This window comes from Lissotriton helveticus, chromosome 9 (assembly GCF_964261635.1).
Source record: "Lissotriton helveticus chromosome 9, aLisHel1.1, whole genome shotgun sequence".
NCBI lineage: Eukaryota > Metazoa > Chordata > Amphibia > Caudata > Salamandridae > Lissotriton > Lissotriton helveticus.
The window spans coordinates 1166095028-1166118124 of record NC_136070.1 but is presented as its reverse complement, the minus strand read 5'-3'; the positions used below and the strand labels follow the sequence as shown (position 1 = coordinate 1166118124).

The following is a 23097-nucleotide window of genomic DNA, read 5'->3' as shown; positions in this document are numbered from 1 at the left end:
CTTTATTTGTTGTGTACCTTCCTTGTTTTAGGGTTTCACAAAATAAAATATAAAAAATAAAAAGGGGAGAGGGAATAAAAGCAGTACATTTTAGAACAGTATAACCCATTTTCCCTGCCATGCTATTTTCTCCAAATCTCTTATAGACTTTAGATTTGTCATAGGTGAATTCATGTTTTGGCTACAGAAACCAACCATACACCCGACACAACCATTTATTTGCACCGAACACAATAAAAAAAAAAATAAAGTGGGCTTGCTGCCTAATGGAACAGATTAATCTATAAATCATCCATAGAAATCTGAAGCCACCTTCCCTTTTCTAGAAACTCTGAGTGGATCTAGATAAGGCATTCACTAGCTGAAAAGGAAAAGGAAGCTAAGGAGAATGCTGCACTCTATCCTCTTACTTCTCACCTTTACATGCCCTGCTGGCAAACTGCGTTTTCACGGGATGTTCCCCCATGGTTTTTAGGTCGAGCCTAGCGCAGCGCATGCCGACCTCTTGGAATCACTTCAGCTTTCTTAGCTTGTGCATGTGGTGCTCACACGCGATTGGCCTTTGTGTCTGGCTTCAGCACGCAATTGGCCAAAAGCGTGTGGATGTCCCAGCTTCTTTTCAAAGGTTTACTCCCAGAGCGTTTTGCTCTCGGGAGCCAGCATCGGCGCGCAGGGGCCATCAGCTTTGTGTCAGGTTTCCTTGGCGCTTTCATTAGAAGGCGCATCCCCAACTAGGTTTGGAACTCAAAGCTATTTTATCTGTTTGCTGTTTGTAGTGTGAATTGCTGCTGCCTTGCACAGACCCTGTAGATCTCTAAACACTAGCCTTCATGTTTTTGTAAGCTGCCAACATTTGATCTAAGGGCAGTGACCTGCTGATCACTTCAGATGTCAGCTGCCCGCATTTAACTCGCCGATGTATATAGAATGAATGCAGCAAGTCAGCGCTTCGGACGTGGAAGGCTTGGAAGCTCTGGCCGTAACGCCACACCCACCCCATTAACTTCATTCATTAATTCCACCTCTTCCTACGCACAGCGTCGTCGGCTCAGACGCAGCAGTTTGTCATCAGGAGCTGCCTGCCGACTGTTAAATCTGCTGGTGTACAGGGTTTCTGTGCTCTGTATCACGGCAAAGAGGGTGCACAGACATACATCCAGTTGTGTATGGCAACGCACACACGCGATACACACTTCTGTTTCTTACCACATGAAGCGCAGTAGGCTGCTGCGTTGTGTGCCGGCCAGCTCCATCACAGAGTTGATGTGTGGGTCAAGCGTCACAGAATATGTGCGTGCATGCACACAAAATATTTCCTACCATTACCCAGAGCAACGGGCAGCGGCACTATGTGCCATCACCCTCAGCGGCCCAGAGCTCCGGATGCACCGATTTCCATCAGCCCTAGCGCCTCGACTACAGCTATCTCCTGCATGCAGTACACCAGCAGGGCTGCAGGGCGCTCCTGGGCTATTTGTCATCAGAGTTAGTCACCGGCATGAAGTCTCGGATTGGAGGGGCCGGGTCGAAGTCAGGCAGTACTACACATCACAGGCATTGACGGAATATCAGCTGCACCTAAAGTGTGTGTGGCCAGTGAAGGCAACTGGGGGTGTTTTACTCTCATGCTCGAGGTTGGGTTATTTTCATTGTATCTTCTCCGTTTTCCTTGTTCGAGCTCCATTATTGTGGTCTGTTCTGACGCAGACAGACCTCTTCAGAGGCCCCGCTGCTATTGTGATCTTGTCAGCATGGGCAGACAGAGATTCTCCTTTACTGTTGTGGTTATTTAAATTAATACGATTCTTGCTAATCTTATTACTACTACTACTACTACTACTCCTCTCATCAGAGAACTGTAAAAAAACAAAATCCAGGATGTGTTATTAGTGTCACTGCACAGTCCTGTCTATGCACGAGCAGATACGCACCGAAAAGAAATGGCTTGTAAGAACTCACCCTGAGCACAGTTCTAAAGAACAAACATCGAAATATGTGTGCGAGTACGAAGGTGTCCTCTGCAAACTGCAGCTCCTAGCATAGCTCTTCGCGCTCGCGGGACAGCCTTGTCTGGGCCCTTTCCATAACGGGAGTTACTGGTACCCAATTAAACGGCATAGTCAATAGGTCTCGCCTCTGGGACCTTATAAGTGTTTAGTAATCCAGCACAATATCCTTGGTGCAACAACATCAACACTTATAAGGGTCCCAAAGGAGAGACCTATTGGCTATTCCAATGCTGGTTTCTATTTATGGTTTCATAAGGTACGGTGTTGATGCACTATTCAGGGGGAGATGTCCTCTTACAGAAGTGGATGTTATTGAACTGCCACTCTGCAGAGATTGTAAGCTTTTGAGGCCTCCAAACATATGGAATGAAAATGCAAGCTACTACTTCGGAAGTGCCTTAATAGATCTTCACTGGAGCCCTTCTTGAGGGCTCATGTTGTTGGATGTTATTATCCAGAGGTACTGTTGTATCAACCTTTCATGAAACGTAGGCACTAGTTGTCCAAAAATGGCGCAAAGACCTTTTTGTTTGTCAAATGCTATTCGGCGTATTTGAGGGCATGAGAACTGATGGGGTTTTGGAATGTTTCATTTAGCCCTGAAGAAGCCCATCTGCTTATTGGGATGAAACGCTTTGGCTGCATGTTTCATCCTATTGTGAAATGAAATTATCTTTTTAGAAATATATGGAGTGTTCGGGACTAGAGGCACGTCGGATCCATGTTGCAGAATTTTTTGAATGCCACTAATTATGTGGTGTGACCCTTTCATTAGTTTTTTTTATGTAGTTCACATGATGGAATATGGCAGCGTTCAGAGTTTTAAAGTGGGAGGGCCAGTTTCTCTCTCATGTACAAGTATAGGTGCACCAATCCAATCTTTATTTTAGGACACAATGCCAGGAAATGTTTTCTGTGAACTATTTTCTTATAACTTATTGGCCAGCTGATCAGAGGTTAATCACATTTAAAAACTCGTTTTCTCCTCCATGCATGTTTTGTTTAAATTATTTTCACATTTGAAAGCACTTACATATAAAATATGCTTCAGGAGATATTCTAGAACTCATTAATATCAGAGAGAACCCCATGAAGGACAAGCTAAGTTATCAATCTGTTTTTATAAGGACGGTTATCAAATCTGACAATGACAGAGGTAAAAGATAAGTTTCAAGGGTTGATTAAGATTTTTGATACAATATTAAGTCTACCTTACAAACAGGTTTGTGCTAAATAATCCTTAAGCGAGACATCCAAAACTGCACATAAATGTCATAAGATGGCTCCACACAAGGCCACTTAAAGGATACCTCATTGTTTGAAGAGTGTGTCTACTCTCTTTTAAAATGGGTGCACACATGGTTATTTTTCAGACTTTAATTATTAACCCCAAACAGACCACTAGAGGACAGTATTAGTTACAACTAAAACAGAGAAGATGAAAGCTTTACAATGTAATATAATTTCCTTGGTGCTTGGCTGTCCACAAAATAAAATATGTAAGCACCTAATGCATGTCTCATTGAGCTTAAATTCTTAAAATAATGGTAGAGATGTTAAGGCTCATCCCGAAGGCTTTCAAATCAGACAATTGTGTACAATGCTGGGTTAGGATGGCTAGATTTGTGCCACGTTTTCAGGGAAACCAAACAACAACATATTGAGTAATTCTATATTTATCTCATGATGCTATCCTTAAAATGTGCACAGATCTGGAACCTCAAGGACATATGCTGGATATTCCTAAACAAAAGTGTATAAAAGGCAAAGATTCAAATGCAATATTTTAATGCATCCACAAAATGTACTGGTTAAATACCTCAAAACATCTTTTACATGCATGTGGTTGCATTAATTTACTTTGACAATGTGGGACCAGACTTTCAGCAGGAAAACACTAATACATACACACATTTCTAACATTTTTATTTTAGCAACAATTTAATGGGACAAAAATAATCAGAACACTGGAAGAAATGGCACAACAATACCATCTGTCAGAGAAGTCAAAGTAGAAACAGAATTGAATTTGAACAAAGGAAGGGTGTCCACATATACAGTGGAGTAATATCCAATTTGTGTAACTTTTTGTATTCAAATCTTTTTATTAGTTAAATTAAATAAAAAAATTCATTGATGTAACTTGAACGGTATTTGGACAGTACAGCATAATCTCAGAAATCTCTGCTTCTTGACATTGGTTAGTTGCCCAGCTCCTCTCAGAAGAGGAGACATGTTACGCACTTCAGTCATATGAACATGTGATAGCCTTCACACATTTTAATGTAACATTTCAGAAAGACTAATTAATTTTGTAAATTAACTGGATAATACAAACTTTTGTTATTCTATACAAATATTAACCATACAAGGGTTTCTTTCTGTAATTATTAAAGATAAATGGCTGCCATAATAAAGCCATAGGAAAGGCAGCAGGTTGTATAGTTACCTCCTTATGGGCAAAATCACTGCCCTAAAACTATGCAACCTACTACCTCTTCCTAGGAGCCCACTGTGTCTTCATCACTTCTCCGAAACAGGTGCTGAATAATGACATAAAGTTTACCTTATTTTTTCCAAATCATTACAATACAAACAAACAAAAACAGGTTGATACAAAAACTTTAAACGTGTAGAATGCAAAATATGGAAAACTTCAACACAAAAACTGAATTTAAAGTTTAAAAAACTACTACCAAACAAAGGTCATATCAGTATTCTTGTAAACTGAAATCAACAACATGAGTCCTATAGCTATTAGGGAATATTAACAAGGTGATTTGAACTTGGGAAGTCAGTTCAAATAGCAATGTTAGACATTTCTTACTATTGGTATGCAAGTGAGAACTCAAGACAGTAGTGGTCACACTGTGCTTTTTCTTGGTTGGTAACCGATGTTTTAAAACTGCAACAATTACTAGTAACTAAACCAACTGAGAACTGTAATATTCTGTAGGATAGGATGTTCATCTATAAAGCTGAAGATTGTCTACTCTACAGGGAAGGCAATAGATTGTATAGTTATCTCCAGAACAAGGTAAAATCACTACCTCACAACTATACAATCTACTACCTCACTCCGCAAGAGCAAATGGAATATGCAAATAATTTGGATCACATTCTAATTTTGAATGTGTCTTTATTAATGCCTTATTCATGGCACAAGCACTTACAACACCTGGAGTCACACATGTACAATTAAATAACTGTATTACAAAAATTCACTTAGCCACACTTCTCTGCGTTGACCTTTACCTTGACAGTGGCAAGAAAGACTTTACCACACTGTAACATTGCTCCACTGGAGTTTTGTTGTCGACTTTCTGCCACTTTGAGAAAGACAGTAGGTTGTATAGTTATCTCCCAGCGGTGGGTATGACCCTAAAACTATACAACCTACTACCTCATCCCACAGTACAAATATCTTTCTTCATAGCTTTAACACGAGGAGTTGTTGTTTTAAGTCTACAGCTGTAGAAACAATAGTAGAAAACCCTGTACAAAAACAAAAAATCAAAGAACATAGTTTCGTTGTGACTTTTAACTAAAAATAACAAAGGGACCCTCATAAAATTTAAGGTCTTTTGCAAACATTTTGAAATATTTGCAGAATCATTTGAAGAGTAGGCAGAGTGAATAGTCGACTTTCTGCTAGATAAACTTAAGTTAAACTTTTTTACTGAAATGCATACTTATATAGAGGCATAACTGACTATTTTACAGAAAATGTTAGTACACTATCTCACAATAGGAGAACAGCCTTGAGCAAGACTAACCAAAACATCAGTGAACACACTCAAGTACTTTCTAGAAAGATTAGACAGTTTGTTGGCTATTCTAAAATAAGATTGGTTACAGTTTAATTGCGGCAAACCAAATGCCTTCGTGTTTGTAAATCAAAAAGGTTAACGTTTTTACGCTAATATGAATTTCTTGCATCACGGATGCTTAAACGGTACCTCTGACTTAACGTGCAACAATGTATGTCTGCCCAAAATTACTATGAAGGAAATCGTTTGGCCAACTTTGACAAGTACTTAAAAAGCATACTGTGAAAATGACAAAAACTGTAGGATAGTGCATCATTCTGAGAAAGTGTTTTAAGTTCACATTTCAACATAAAACTCTTTGATTTTAACAAAGACTTGAGCTGGTTGTTCCCTAATCGATGCCTCATGAAGGTAGGAAATCAACAGCTTGTGTTCAATTCTTCATACTTGCCACAAATACCACATATAGATCAAAGCCAGTTCCTTGCCTTCACCACCCTATAACAAAATAAAGAAGTGTTTTCAAAAGAAAATAGGAGATACAAAAAGGATGTTTATATATCATATTTTAAAACACTGTTGCATTGTATTTTTCAACAGCCTATTAAACTCACTCATCCCTAAAATGTTGTAAACACGAGAAAAATAATCCATTCAGCAAAGCACTGATAAAAATGCAAAAGCATTCAACAAATATATATATATATATATATATATATATATATATATATATACACACATACAAAAAACAAAGGTTAAAGGGACGTTATAATGAAGTGAAATTTAAATGAAAAAGACCATTGAAACGGACCAGTTGTAGTTCTCAATTAACTTTAACTCGTGCCTGAAAGTAACTTTAACTCGCCCCTGCCATGCAGTTTTATCAATGGTGTCAGTGATGTTATCAATGTGGTCATAGAACATGCATGAGAGATGTAATATGTGAGATAGTTAGCAAAGCTTGGCAAGGGTGCGATTTATAGTTACTTTATGGCACAAGTTACAGTTACTTAAGATAACTATAACTGGTGAACTTCAGTGGTTTTGTTAGTTTACTACCCATGTAAAGGAATTTCAGAGTGACAAAGCATTTTTCACATTACGATTGTAACAGTGCGTGATCACTACCGTTAATCTTGCATATGATGCCGACCAATGTAATCTTGTCAGAGGTGGTTACTATTACATCTCTAATATCTGTAGCTCAGGCGGATTTTCATTGAACATAAATAGCTCTTCTTGCAGATCAAGTTGGAGACTTCTGATCTAAGGCCATGGGCCTCCCACTGCACTCAATCTCTGGTTGCGGTCTGTATAGTATCCTGAACGCCACAGGAGCAGAGCACGACAGTGAGGACGGTCCCAAGCCCAACGACAGTGGGAGGAGGCAGAGCCTACTGTTCATGTGAACGGTGGAGCTGAGGGAAGGAGGGCCTTCACAGCAGACACCAACATCTAACTCCAGGGGCTTGCCGACGTATTATTTGCAGGGCCGTATCTGGGGTGAGTATTTTGGGAAATGTAGCTAAGATGCCTTTGGCAGAGTCCTTTGAACCAATTGTAACCTCAGATGGTTAGCTGCTTCACAACCAGTCTCCGACTCTCTAGGTTCTGTCGGAGACCCTGTATGCAGTTCACTGTGACCTCAGGGGCTGCTGGCAGTGAGTTCTGCTAGTAAATGCAGGCAGCTATTACTCTGCATCGCTTCCAGTCATCCGCACAACACTTGATCTTTGACTCCACTCCACAGTCAGTTTTTGGCCTGGTGTATACCAGAGTCCTACCCAAGCAGGCCAGCGTCCACTTGCAAACTAAAAACCATTTGCACCCTAATGTGGGATGTTTGTTCGTGGGATAATGGAGTTACTCACATGGGAGAAGGGGAAGCAGCAGGGCTTTCACCCCACCAGATTTAATCTCACCGATGTGAGAAAGCAAAGATAAAATTAGGTAATGCCTCCGGGCTCATGGCTTTTTCTACTTTTACCATGTAGTGAGTGTGAGCTGCAAAGTCTTACTTCCATGAGGTGGTAGTGGTTAGAAACCCAGCACGATAAATGAAAACAACTGGCTGAGCGATAGGTCTGCATCGATTCCCAGCTTTAGTCTTTGACACTCTTAGTTTTTTTTTTTAAATTGCATTATGTATACATAATGGTTTGTTTTTTTAAACACATATTTTTGGTCTCAAAATACACACGTTGCTATTGGAGTGCCTGATACTGAAGGGAACTATTATGTGCGAGATGTGCTAGCTGTGAAAGAGCAGAATGCCATCCCTCAGTCATAGTAAAGCTAGCCTATGACTAAAGTAGAATGACCGGCTCACTGCCCCAAGCAGTAGTTAAGAATCAAGGTAGTGTCCCCCACATGACCCCATGTTTTCTTAAACATCAAACACACCCTTATTCATACCACTACCACGCAAACCTAAATGACTGAACCCAATTCTATGTAGTAATGTAACATTTTATTATTATAGTAGTATAAAAATATAAAAGCAATGCTTATTTATAAAATTACAACCTGACAATTTCTGGTACTTAATCACAAAATAATCTTAGTATATCCACCGGAACAATTTATACATAAATATCTCAATTGAAACAACACATATATGGTTGTCCATATGTACAAGTAAAATAACCAAAATCATAGAGGAAAACAATGTGAATAATAAAAACCTGATAAAGAGGGCTGGATAAAACTCTGAATAAATATATATCTGACGCAGCTGCGCCAGCAAAGAATGCCCGCACTCCAAAGGAAAGAGAGAAGGAGAAAGAGAGAAAGAAATCAGGCAGACAGTAAAGTCAAAGGGTCTTGGCCAATGCCAGACGTAAAACACTGGATAACTTTAATGTCCAATAAGTGCTACACGTTTGAGACAATCACCTGTAAGTAACTAAACAGTTTAAATTAGGATCTAAAGAAAAAAAAAACATAAGGAGCTTGCTCCTTCTGGAGCAGAAATAAACGGCAACTATTTTTGTAGCTCCCGAGAACTAGGCTCTACACTTTCCAAAAAACAGTGGCTCTGCGGCCAATGCTATAATTTCCGAATTAGCCAGGCATGATTCTATGATTCTTAGAACTAGTCTGATCTCTTTGTTTTTTGTAAGGACTTTTTTCCTGCAATGAATTCAGATGTTCTGATGACAACAGTGAAGATAGAGCACCTCCACTAGACTTTTGTGATTGCATAGTTCACTGGGCTAATCAGAATAAAAAAAAAAAAAAAAAAAAAAAAAACACTGACAGTATGGCACAGCTTTTCCAAGATATGAAGAGGACTTTCCCCCCAACAAATAATGTAGTACATTCCGAGCGACTGGAGGCCTTTGATTCCGTATAGAAGGACTGGCAACATTCAAAATAGAGGGTGATGCCTATGTACACTACTTCTGCTTTGACTTCACTTTTCGAAGGGAGTGGGTGAATTATATAGGGCATTTGCGGCTAAATTAATGTTATAGTACCAACATTTAATTTTTACTGTTTCTATCAAATGCAAACAGCAGAAAATGTTCTTCCACATCTAGAGGTTCTTGAGAACATCAATCATTATAACGTAACTAAAAAAAAACATGTATATAAATGGATTCTAGCTTCTCTGACAAACTCCCACCCCATATGCTCTGTTTCAGAGGGTTTATGCCATTTCACCAATCCAATGGTGCATGTGTTAACTTGGCTAGCAGACCAATGAGATTCTTGCATGTTATCGGGGGGTTAGGGGAGGGTGCGGGGTGCATGGGTATTTGCACATGCATCCACCGTACCTAGCATTACAGATTTTGACAAAGGAATGTAGCATTTGCCCACTCTAAGTCTCTATTCTGATAAGTATTTGCCTTCAGAACTCCACTTTGTCTCTTATAGCTAAGCATGCAACTGATTAAGCGAGGCATGTAGAATGCATACATTTTTTGTTTTTAAATAAACAAATTCTGAGTTCTATAACTTATACCAATGAGTCTAACGTAAATGCAGTTTTATCTACACCAATAGAGTATTCGGATAGTTAGGCTCGTTCATATTCAGCCTGGTCTAGGATCGATATGTAGTGTATGCTACGTTGATAAAAACAGTTTGTAAAAGAAATTGAAATTTAGTGTCCCTGGGGACTTTCTCAAAATGGATTCAATCAAATGGGCGACATCCTCCTCAGTTTCAAAATCAGAAGTTCATTCTACATATTTCAACCTTGGTAACTTTGAAAAAGGTTCGGTAAAACGAGAAAAGGAACAGCACATGTTAGATCACTTGCATCTAAAGGGGGAATACAAGGTACCAGAAAGAGAGGTTCTAATTAAGATACCTGGTATGGCATAAACATTTCGATAGTTGTTAGGCCTGGCATCTTTTGGTGTGGTTCCCACGTCCATTTGCTTTCTGACCTCCTGGTTTTGACTCTGTTTTTGTTGGCTTAGTGTCTCTGCGCACTCTCACTGCTGTTCAATGTTAAAGTGCAAGTGCTCCTATGGTAAATTGGATTACGGATTGGTGTTTGCATGGTTGGCATATTTGATTTATTGGTAAGTCCCTAGAAAAGTGCACTGAGCGCCAGGGCCTGTAAATCAAATGCTGCTAGTGGGCCTGCAGCACGGATTGTGCCACCCACACAAGCAGCCATTCAAAGGGTTCGAAGACCTGCCACTGCAGTGTCTGCGCACAGTTTTTACTGCCATGTTTACCAAGCAAGCTAACCCACTTGCTAAGACCTAATTTTCCCTTTTATTGCATGCAAGTCACCCCTATGGGCAAGGTACAGTGTATGTGAAGGGTAGGACATGTACTTGTATGGGTGGCATGTGCTGATAGTGAAATACAGTGTATTTTGTTATACTATTCTGTCCCAGGGGAAAGCATGGGAGTTTACTTATAACATCTTCTGAGTATATATTCCCATTGGGATAAGATAGAGAAATGGAGTTTAGTATGCCTGAACTCAGCACGTAGAAATGCATCTTTTAGGAAAGAGTATTTTTATGTTCTGTGTTTGAAAATACCACTTTCAGAAAGTTGGTAACTTCTTGCTCAGCCAGTGTGCCTCTGCTGGGTTGTGGATGGACAAGGAATGGGGATGTGCATTCGCTGTAGACAACCACAGGAGAGGGGCGAGGTGTGTCCAGCCTTTCCTGGGTGAGTCAGGGCTGAGATGAATAGACCTGGGCTACATTTAGAGTAGTGGGAGGAGATCTCCTTGCACCTGAATAGGCCTGGTCTGCCTTGGACAATGCGGTCTCCACCTCCAGCCAGGAAGCTAGGCCAGAGAGGACCGCTATTGCTGGGTGGACTGTGGGTGTCAGAGGGCATTTATTCGTTAGCTAAAATATTTTCAGGAACTTAGTTTTGCTTTTCAAGTTCCAGTCAGTTACCAGAGTTTTAATTCTCCTCTTTCCTAGCATATAGTACTTAAACCTCCATCCCAAAGTTTTAAGTTTTGCATCAATGTCACTACTTACAGGGTCCCACCCACCTTTTTTCAGTGGTTGACACAGAGCACGCCTTCTTAACCAACCCTCCCAGAGCATCCAAGTAAAGTATGGAGGATAAGGGCATATTGCTGTCACTTTTAGCTTTTTGATGACGGGAAACTGTACCCCTCACCTTCATGAAAAGTACTACTATATCTCCCTTTCTGATTAATCCAAGCAGATTCCGGTTATAGGATTCTCAAGCCTCAAAAATAGTGATGGGTTGCTTCTACCACGTTCTGGATGGACCCCTTAGACTGTTCACTATCATATATGTGGGCTGTGCATTTATTGCCTTGATTGCCATAATACAGTCATTTTACTTAGCTGTCTGTTAATCTCAACTGAGATGCCTGTGAGGTCCTCTTGGGCCGTCTGGCCACTGCCTGGGTGTCAATGTAGATCCTCTATAGTAGTTGCAGTGGTAATTCTTCTGTCCTTTCTCCTCCCCATATGGGAGGAATCCAAACAGTTGCTACTGCAGCACTTATGGTAGCGCTTGCGCTGTCACTACAGACATGATAAAACATCAAGCCTTATTTATAAAAAGATGTAAGCAAAGATGCTAAGTATACCAGCATGTGCACCTCTACTATTCTTACACTCCCCACAATATCCATGCTTATGTACTGTGAAGCCAGACATAAGACTTCTACTCTGTCGTCGAAGATTACTGCTTCAACTCCCTCTGCATACTCAGCAAGACCTTCAAGTGGATCCCACCTGAAGCCAGAAAGACAGTCACCCACACACTCATAACCAGCAGACTGGACTACGGAAACGCCCTCTACGCTGGAATCAACAAACCCCAGCTACACAAACTCCAGACCATCCATAACAGCGCGGCCAGACTCGTCCATGACCCAGCACCTGCAAGACCTCCACTGGCACCCCGTCGAGAAGAGAGCAACCTTCAAGACACGCACCCACTCCTACAGAGGACTCCACAACATCAGACCCAAATACATCAACGAAAGAGTCTCTTTCCATGTGCCCAAAAGAAACCTCCGCTCAGCCGACCTCGCCGTGGCAGAAACTCCGCACATCCGCAGAACCAAAGCAGGTGGAAGAGCCTTCTCCTACATCGCTGCCAAGGCCTGGAACGAGCTCCCAGTCAACATCAGACGCTCCCCTACTCTGCACACCTTCAGGAACAGCCTCAAGACCTGGCTTTTCGGATAACCCGGAGCTGTATATTCCTTGCAACACATCTGCCTTAGGCAGATCTGAAGGGATACTAGGGCACTCTGGTCACCAGGGAGTTTGCACTTCAAATAATTTGAAATCAATTGAGGTTTGCAATTTAATCAAACTTTGTCCATGTGGAAACGTGGTTTAAGCTTATGTGTTTATGTCAACCAATATCCTTACTACACTATAAAGTCATACACTGGTATTTCAAATAAAAGAAAAAAGACCTTAAGTTGTGAATGTATTACTGAATTTCAAACCAATTCATCCTTAAATGAAAACAAAATGGACCACTAACACATCCATTCATGTGGGTATGGTGATATTATTTCTGTTTATATCTTCATGTTGCCTTCAACATTGCTAACACATATAATGTATATTCATTGTACGTGCTAAAATATTTACATTTACATCTTCTACAATATAAATAACGTAATCTCCCACCTAAAGTTCATGAATGGCCGTACCAGCAAAAGGGTCATTCGAGCGAAGGGCAACAGTATGTGGCAACTGTTTGGGACTACTTAGAACACGGAAGAACGCGATCCCTAGTGCTGCACCATCACACAGAAGCTTGTGGATATGCAAAGCGTGAGGCACCAACCAAGCCTCCTCCTAGTGATACACAAACCAGCACTACATCCTCTTCAACCAAGAAATTGAGGCAACCTGGATAGTGCAGTAAACATGGACTCCTGGATTTGAATCCCTTTTAGAGTGGAAAGACAAAAACCTTGGCCTCCTTATCAAGAAGATATGTCCTGCATGTTGTATCACTTGATCTACACTGTAATTTCATCTGTAATGCACCTCATCCCACTGACAACAGCACCAACTGGCATTCCCACATGTGACCTATAGAGAAACACTGGTACAAAGACACAAAGGTACCAGCAGAAACAGACTCTGGAAACGCAAACAGCAGGACTTGGGGAAAGAAGCACAGGAATATATCAGGAGGAAAGGGTGCTCTGAAGAGGCACACAGCAACACTGAAGACACAAATTCATGGGGGCAAAAAAAACGAGACCAGATATATGGACATGGAGAAACGTTGAAATAGGAGGATATTATGGAAAAACACTGAAGAGATCTGGGAAGACACTAGGAAGAAATTCAGGAAAATGTAACAAATAGGAGACAAAGAAATGAGTAAACTCCGCTAAACATGATATAGCACACAAAAAACAGATAGTGACATATGGAGACATGAACACTGGGGAGAAAAGGACATGAAGACACAAATCTGGGTATGAGCTTTGGAAAGGCAGTGAGAGACAGAGATGGGAATGTACTGGAGTTCCCCACGAATGTGAATGAGTGGAAGAGACGGAGCAGAACCCATTAGACAGACACAGAAGGACACTGGCACATGGAAGCATGTATGCGAGAAGAAAATGACATGAGAACACACGGATAGTGTGGTAATTGGTTTTACTATATTAAAGAATAGTTTTAGTGACCCGTACCCACATTTTGTCTCATTTGCTCTCAATGAGTAAAGTTACTTCTGTTTCCACATATCCTAGAGTAGAATATATCAAAGAAAATGGCCTTAGGATAAAGTAGGCATCACTGATGCCTAACATGAATGAGATATTTTGTGCAGATGACAAGGTTAACCCAAATGCCATTATAGTTTTTTGTCTCAATTTATGCTAGTCAGAAGTTTGTGACAGTTCATCACCAGGGTAAACCGAAGAAATTGTTTGATTCTTCTTGCTCGTTGGCTCATTGTAATATATTATTTGACAGACAATTTGCACCCTCAGCGCTCCAGAGATACCCCTAGGATTGACAGTGCAGCGCTATTAGAATGCCGTTTGATAGAACCTTTCTTGTGTAAAGGAAGAAGAATAATACTACCATTCCACAAAGTCGTGACTGCTCTGGTTAAATAGCAATATTTAAATAGAGGGGCAAAGTAGCTGACCATAGATCTTCTTCAAACTTTATGATTGTAACAGGATTTTGGTCAGAGCTCCTGGCCCCAGAGGCTGCAACTCAATGAATAAATATCCTTAATCTGTGCCATGAAGGGACAATATAGACCTCCCTCAGTATGAAAAGAGACAGAGGAGGATGATTTCACTTACATTTGTACAATTAGCGGCACAGAGTTTAGGGATGTAATAAGACTATTCTTTACTTGTAATAGTGCTTGCTGATTTTAGGTATTACATTGCTTCTATTGGTCAATGTGAGTATTCACCAGAAGTTTCTTAAATCTTTATGAGATAAAACCTAGATATATCTCGAGGAGGCTGTATCAGTCAGTTTTTTTTTTATTGTGGCTTTCCTCCTTGTTCGCCTTAAATTAGTCCTTTTTTTTCACTCCTTAGAAAAATGTAAGAATTGCCGCCTTTGTAACTTTTTGATCCATTTGTTCAAACTAAATGCTCTATGGAGCTAAGCAAGGGATCTTTTATTTACCCGAGAAAACCTTGCGGCACTGGACATTTTACCACAAATTGCAACAAGTCTTGCTCAAATTAGACAAGTGAAACGAGTTCCTGCTCAGTTATATCTTTTAAAGCATTTTAGGCCTTCCTTTAATTTCTTTGTTTGAGACATTCCAATGCACCCTAGTATTAGCTGCACTAAAGTGTACTATATCTTCTTTCAAATTCCAAGGCAAGGTGTCCACTGGGGATATGTCTATGTTAAGAGATATTGTTTTATGGTCACTCCAGAGATTATCATTATCTCTAGGTCAGCTAATGGTGTAATTGTAGGAAATGAAGTGAATATATATATATATATATATATATATATATATATATATATATATATATATATCCACACGCTGGTTCACAGGCTCCCGACCCTTAAGCGCTCATCACGGGTGCTTACACCTACGGCGGAACCATGCCGTTTCATAACATCACACTCTCCCTCCAGCAAGAGGGATAAATGGGCGCACTCCCTTAGATTTGCCACAATTTTCGTTTATTCAAGATTAAATTTGGGCAATGGAAAGCATTTGATCAACGCGTTTCGATGCCGCAGGCATCTTGGTCACGAAACGCGTTGATCAAATGCTTTCCATTGCCCAAATTTAATCTTGAATAAACGAAAATTGTGGCAAATCTAAGGGAGTGCGCCCATTTATCCCTCTTGCTGGAGGGAGAGTGTGATGATATATATATATATATATATATATATATATTCTATTGTTGAACTGTTCTTTCCTTAACTATAAATATAATGGGCTAGAAGATTTATCCAATCTTCCATTTATAACAAAGGAGCCATTATCCCTACAAACTTGTAGCAGGAGCTTTCCTCGTAACTACTCTATATTACATCAGAAAAAATGGGACTTGGAATATTTATTGCAAAACTGGAGTATTCTTTTTAAAACCGTACAGAGCCTTGAGGAAGGAGAGAAATATTAAAACCCTCAGACCCCATGTGCTAGCAAAAACTGCACCCACCAGAGATTTAGCTTGGCCGGCTTTCAAACTCCCAGGATAGATTTTTACATTAGCGATTTAGCCTTGGCAATTGTGCATATTCTACTGTGTTATCTTAAGGGTTGGGCTCTGCCCGAGCTTCCCCCTGTTCCTGCAATTTTATTTTGCTTGCTAAATCAACCATGTGTTCAACATTGTTCTACACGTTTTTTTACTGATACTCACAAACGTATTTTAATACCCTTGCTAAGACCAATAAAATATTAACATACATACCATACATTTATTTTTCTACATATGCTTTCAGATGAGTTACCTTGCCCTTTGGTTCTTGGGGAGCTTCAAAATGCAATTAAAGATAGGAATGGTCCGTTGTCTAACGTATTTTAACTGTTTTAACAACATTAGGTTTTAATTTAGAAAGATTTTCTGAACTATTATTTGGGTTATTTTATCCATCTTATTTGTGATTTACAATGCTCTGTATCAATTATGTATTAGTTAACCTATTTGATTTTATCAACCAAATATTAATGAAGGAGACATCTTAAAGGCTCCACACAGTTTGATACATTGTCTTTCAAACGATTTGCTTTTGCCTACCAAAAGTGGAAACTTGTTAACCATGCTCATTGAATTTCAAAGCAAACCATATCCTAGTCAAGGAAAACCCCAAATGCATAGAGTACAAGCATGAAAGTATAGAGAGAAGGAACAACTGACTTCAATAAGCAAAGAAGGCAATAACTCCATAATTAACAAATAGAAATAAAAATGTGGGCTCTGTGAAATCACGTATCAATCTTGCAGACTTGTCAATGAAAAAATGTGGTAGCAATTTAAAATGTCACATGTTTCGTACCAAAGGACCCTCGTGGGGCTCTTATTATTTTTCCACCTCTTGAATAAATAGACAGTATGCCGAGTTTTTAACACAATCTACTAAGTATCCAAAACAGTCTCCACATTTTAGGAAAAAAGGGCTAAAAACAATATCACTGTTTCACAATCATATATTAACAATGAAAAAGGGCATGAACAAATTAAAACTGGAGGACTCTACCACTAAACACTACAAGGTGATAAGTGGGATCATTGCAACAGATTACCACTATAAAAGAATGTTTTTTGGTTTTGTTTTTTTAACCATAAAGCACACAAATGTTGGTGGAATTAATAACATTGCAGCCAGGAGGAGGATCTGCACTAGGGCCAACCAATAAGTGTCTTACCAAGAAACAATTCAAATCAACCCTATGGCTTCATCCTCTTAATCATACCTTCATGTAAATGCCAAAGATCCATCTATAATATATATTGTGAGGCTAATGGATGATGCTTTCAAGACTCAGCATCTTAGCTGCTTACGGATGAGGTATAGTTTCCAAGGATGACAGTAGACTTGTGGAAGAGTTAAACCATTCTAGTCTCAAGTCAGTGTATCCTACTGTATAAATGAATGTCCTCATTTCCTTTTCACAGTAGTTGTAGTGCCTGTTCCAGATAGAATGTTTCAGTCTTCCATGAGTGCAACCGGGGAGATGAGCAAAAACCTCTTAACGGGTCCGCGAAGAACTCCTACTGTCCCCCAAAATTAAGCCAAAACATCTCATCCAAGCTTCATGTATTAAACCATAATTCTAGCGGATTAACCCAACATGGTTTTTCTAGCCCTAATGGATGCTTGCAAAAAGGCAGAGACACTGAAAACAACTTCAGGTAAACTCAAAGATTGTAAATAAAGGAGAGCTGGCCAACAAGGTCTGAAACCTAGCCTCTGTAAAAAGGTGTTAAAAAAGTGCTATTGTGCTAGGCTGCGCAAATTGCAGAAAATCATTAAAGTGCAATAGTTATTGTGCAGATATTGTTGCAAGGACAAGTGCAAACTATATTTCCCTCTGGATCCAAATTTTTTTTTTTTTTTTTTTTACAATAGGGCCAATGAATTGACCCTACTCTGAAGCGAAAGAGAAGTGACTGTTCCCATCTTGACAAATCCAAAGATAAATATAAGGGGGAGTAGCCTGTCTTTATGTAAAAGACTACAATAATGCAACACCGAGGGTTTAGATAACTCGTTTTCCAGTCTGTTTGCACAATAGTCCTCAAATAATATATTCACCTCCTTCTTGGCAGTTTTGAGGATACAACCGGATCAGTAAACCAAGAGAATATATACCGAGGGATCCAAAAGTGTCCTGTGTATAACTCAGCCATGGTATGGAATACGCCTTATCCAACGTCAGGCAATCAGATATAATATCATTACAAAGCTTAGCTGTTGGGTCCAATCAGATACTGACCCATAACAAAAGTTGTGTTAGCTGAACCTTGTCTTCTATAAAATCCTGGTTGAACTCAAAGTGGGTAATGAGACTAGAAGTGGACAGCGGTAAGCTCAGCAACCGTCGCAAAATAGTTTCTCAACCTATAAAGAACAACATTTAGTAGAGCCCCAAACTCCTGCACCATAGGTGGCTGCGCTAATGCATTGCGAAGTATATACCTTCAGTGGAGGGAACACAGTCCCCCGAATATCTTGTCTAATAAGACTGCAAACTGTGCCAGCAATTTTATTTAGTTTAGTGCTGACCAGGGCAAGATGGGGATTCCCTAACCCTGATGAACAAAATGGTAAATCCTAGATAACATAACTTATCAAATCGTGTCCATTGATACAAATTTAGTTTAACCTTAGTTTGCCCGCAACAAAAAAAATTATATGCGACTAAATATAATTTGTTTTTAAGTTCAGGTTGTGCATAAAAGAGGCAAAAAAATCCACCTGATGTCGCAGTGCGTTTGGAGTCAGGGCTAGTAACACCGCTTTGTCAGCATACAGTAAGGCAGGGATTGGGGAGCCTGCAATTCTAGGCAAGTCTAAATGGGAGGAGGATAAATGAGCTTTTAGACCATTAATGCATAAAATAAATAATAAAGGTGCCATTATGCACCCCCGCCTCACTCCACTCTTCCATGGAAAATCAGAAGAGCTCCCTGTGAAAGTTTAAACAGACTTGAGCTGAAAGGTCTGAGTGTAGACAATACAGAAAATTTACTAAAGGGGGTCCATACCTTGACCCAGCAACATTTCGGCTCGGTTCACTGAATCAAAGGCAGTGGATAAGACCATAAATGCTACGTAGATAGGGGAGCGCATTCCCTTAGTGTATTTAGAAATTGTCAGCGCCAGGTTAAAACATTGTTCGTTAGTTCCGAATTTCAGCCGGAAACCGAATTGAAAGCGGGAGAGTAGATCTTTATCAGCTGCCCATTTAACCAAGTGAATCACAAACAAGAACCCAGGAGGTCTATAAGCCAAACATAATACTGGCCAAACTGACAAGTCTTTCACTATGTCAGTTGGTGCTACAGTCACCATATAATGAATTCTACAGGGTGAAGAGAAAAGAGCGAGAAACACGTGTGTAGGAGACAAGAAAAATGGTGTCTAAAACTCAATCAGAAACTGGTCAACCAAATCCAGTACACCAACTTTATGGATAACCATCAAACAAACCAAGTGATCCGTCCTATCATTTGGCCTTCCACACCGTGGCCTAGAGGGTCCTTAGATCATCTAGACCCCATGCCACACAGTAAATCGTAAATACTGGGTGCGGTCCACAGTGAAATATGAACCTCCAATTGTTGGCCAATTAATGATGGTTGGTGAAAAGTGATAGAAACACAGTGCAACATACAAAAAAGAGGTGGATATAAAATAGGGTGGTGTGTCTAAACAGACTCTTTAATAGGAACAAGGCACATCCCCTAATAAAAAAACAGGAACAGCGCAAATGACAGTATGGAACAAATGACTGTCGAAAATAGGGCCAACATGTTTCTGCCTACCGGGCAAAACGTCCCTTGGCTTTCATCAGGGCCACTGCTCTTAATTAGTTGCTACTGTTATATATGTGTGAAAACAATAAAGCACCTAACTGATAGGTGAAAAGGATATAGATAATACTTGTAGGAACGATACAACCTGTACCTACATTTATATACTCATCCTCCTTGTCACTGGATACTCAACGTGATCCAGAATGACAGGGGACTGGACCTCACCTCACCTGGACCGTACTCAGGTATACGAGGCCCCGCACTCTCCGTCGGTGCCACCAAACAGACCTGAAGCTTGGGGGAGGCCAAATTTAACCAAGCGGTCATAGATGACTCTTCCAATGATTGAGAGTTCTTATTTTATGCCTCTTACCAAATTCTCTTGCAAGTCCCACGTGACGTACGGGCTGTAAACAAAAAAACTGAGCCTTTGTCAGTAGAAGTCAAACATTTCCTATAAAGGGGGGTTTATATGAAATAAGTGGAACTTACATTTTATAATCATGTGCCTATAATGTGTAAAATTGAATAGGAGCGCTTATTTGGCTCGGAGAAGTGTCACTGAATCGCTTAACTTGATGATTTGCTGACAGTAAAATAGGACTATTTATTTATTTTTAAATTACTTAATACATGATTGCAACGCAGGCCCATGTAGAATGTCAAATCATGTTTACAATGAGAGAATAAAAAAATGTTTAACTACTAACAAACGTTAGTGATTTGTGCTGTTGGGGTCGTTGTTCTAAATAAAACCTGTCCCTCAATCCTATTTTCCTTAAACTTTACAGATATGTCATACAAATACATGTATTTATACATTTTCCAACCTTGCTGTGACTGTATTTACCTTTCGCCTATAATATTGTCCCGGTGCAGTTACTACTGTAAAAAGTCATAAAAGAAACTAATACACCGATAGTTTAATGTATAGTATATTAGGCAATGGTTTGGAAATTACAACTCGAGCTCTTACCTAGTCTGTTTTCCTCAAAAACGTAAAATATACGATTGCAACAACAGCAATAAACCCGCTTGCCTCCGTGAGTAGAATTCCTGCTGAGAATACAAAAAAAATTGTCAAGAACGCCCCAGAGATTACATTTTAAAAAGGGGTAAATTGTGTTTTTAACATTCGTGCAACGCGACTATTTATAGTTCTTAACAAGCTAAATAAGGTTTTTAAAAATATGATAATCTGCTGCTTCTTACCTACTTCGCGTGGTTTCCGATCAGTCGGCTGCTGCACACTGCCTATTACAGGCAAAGCAGAGGCGCGCAGTCGGCTCAGATGGCCGGGACACACCTCCAGCATACCAACCCCCAAGGCCAAGGTCTCCCCTTCCAGCAAACCTGATGGAGGAAGTGACGTCGTCCCGTAATTGGCAGTCCGAACAACCACTCGGCAAAAAGCAGAATATGAAGGGACCCTATCGGCTTTCATCGCGTGGGTGGGGCTTTCGCAAATCATGTTTCAGAGAAAGCCGAGGTTGCTAAATAGAATAAATGTGACTGAATGCTGCGGCGCTTTTTTCGGGCTACCTTAGAAACAAACCGTTACCTTTGCGGGGCGGCATGCGGACCGAGACCAGCAGACCAATGTCCAGGGGCAACGAGTACTATGATGGGGGAGGAGGTAATGAAATGGTGCAGGTCGAGTAACGGGTAGCGGCCCAATAATTAAAACTGAAAAGTATAAGAGTACTAGTCGGAGATCAAGGGAAAATCACCGTCATATATGGTATCTGGAGGTATGAGCTGCATAAATTGCAAAACATGGAAAAATAAAATAATGAGCGGCAGAGAGACGGGATGAGTCAGGAAAGTTGGCAACATGACAGACACGAGAGCCTGCGAGAACAGTTATGATGCATGCTGGGAATAAAACATAATTAGCTATTCACTCGAATCAGGTAGCAAAATCAGCAAGTACAGTTAATGGTGCACAGCCATTGTATTAAAATTGAAGTACACGAAGTTAGCATGGACGTGGATCGGGGTGCCATTTAATGCCGTGGCCTCCTATGTAAGGCAACAAAAAAATGTGTCTCTAGGTAAAGGGAAGCTCACAAGATGTGAATTTCACCAAATTCCACCGGTGCCGTCTCAGTTTCTGCCGATCTTAATTCACAACCACTGGTCGGAAGCATAGTCGGAGTGCGTTTTTGGAAAATGCGTTAATTTTAGAATAGCGCGTGAAACAATTGCAAAATACAATAGGAAATTGTCATCATGAGGATGGAATCATTAAATAAGAAATGGTGATTTTAGTATGCCTACAGCCATTGTCGAGCGAGTTTTCAGGCTATCGGATACAGAAATGACTACACGAGATGTTTCATTTTACGATGCTTTCTAAAAAATGCCCATGCATTCAAATACCGGGTTGATGTCTACAGCCAATCATTCTTCCATGCATTGAGGATGAGGTATTGTCAATGTCATGATCAAGATGAATATATTTAAGCTACGAGGGCTTAGACTTCCACGATAGAGGAAACATTTTCTATAGAAAATTGAAAGGGTTACATGGCAAAATCTAATGTGGAGAAAACTATAAAAGCAGGCAGCATATAATGCATTAGACAGCATGCCTAACTATTCCCCTCTGAACTGTCCCCCCAAAATCCGTCTGTGTTGCACGAAACCCTTGAACTTGAACTGCAGATTTTTCCCTCGGCGGCAGCTTCTTCTCCATACCCGATGGCAGAGCGTTTCATCTTCCCCGGTGAGTCAGCGGCCGCACCTCTTCCCTCCATACTGACTGACAGAGCACAGCTCCTACCACCCCCCTCCCCCCTCCCCGGCCGAGACAGCGGCTGCCCGCCCTCCAGCAGTAAAGTCCCCCGCTCCTCTGCCTGCACAGGGCTCTACCCCGCCTAATAGCACCCTTCCTCCCCTACGCCCTGCCTTGCGCATGGCTTCCCCTCTGCCTGTGAAAATGGCGGTTGGCCTCTCGGCGCTGACTGGAATGTCATTTCCGCCCGTGTCTTCCCACCCCCGGGGGACGAGCGACGAGGCCCCGCTGGGCAGGATTTGAACGTTCACGCGCCCCTTCCTTTCGTCGCGGCCTTTCCCTGCCCATCGCGGCTCATTCCTCTGCTAGTGACTACGGAAGACCGTCTCGCGGGCTGAAGCACCAGCATGGACCCACTCGGTGCACTAACCTGTAGCCAGCGAGTACCCGGATGTAGCCTCTGCTGCCGCCGTTTCGTTTGCTGCCCTGGGGAAGAAAATTACCCGGATGGAGCTGCAGCTGTACTGTACAGTTCAGTACAGTAAGCATAGATATAGAAAAGGGACGATAAAGGCATGCGAAGGCGCACATTATTCTGCACCTACCAGACGAGATAGCCATTTTGGAAGTATAAGTGTTTCATGC

General features: G+C 40.7%; 1 long non-coding RNA gene across 1 annotated transcript; it reads right to left on the bottom strand.

Moving 5' to 3' along the window:
• Positions 1-22931, bottom strand: LOC144782319 (uncharacterized). The gene is made up of 3 exons (XR_013601133.1): positions 22883-22931; positions 20692-20774; positions 1-6277 (listed from the first exon to the last, which is right to left on the bottom strand). It is a non-coding gene; the product is annotated as an uncharacterized LOC144782319 (long non-coding RNA).
• Positions 22932-23097: the final 166 nt, after the last annotated feature.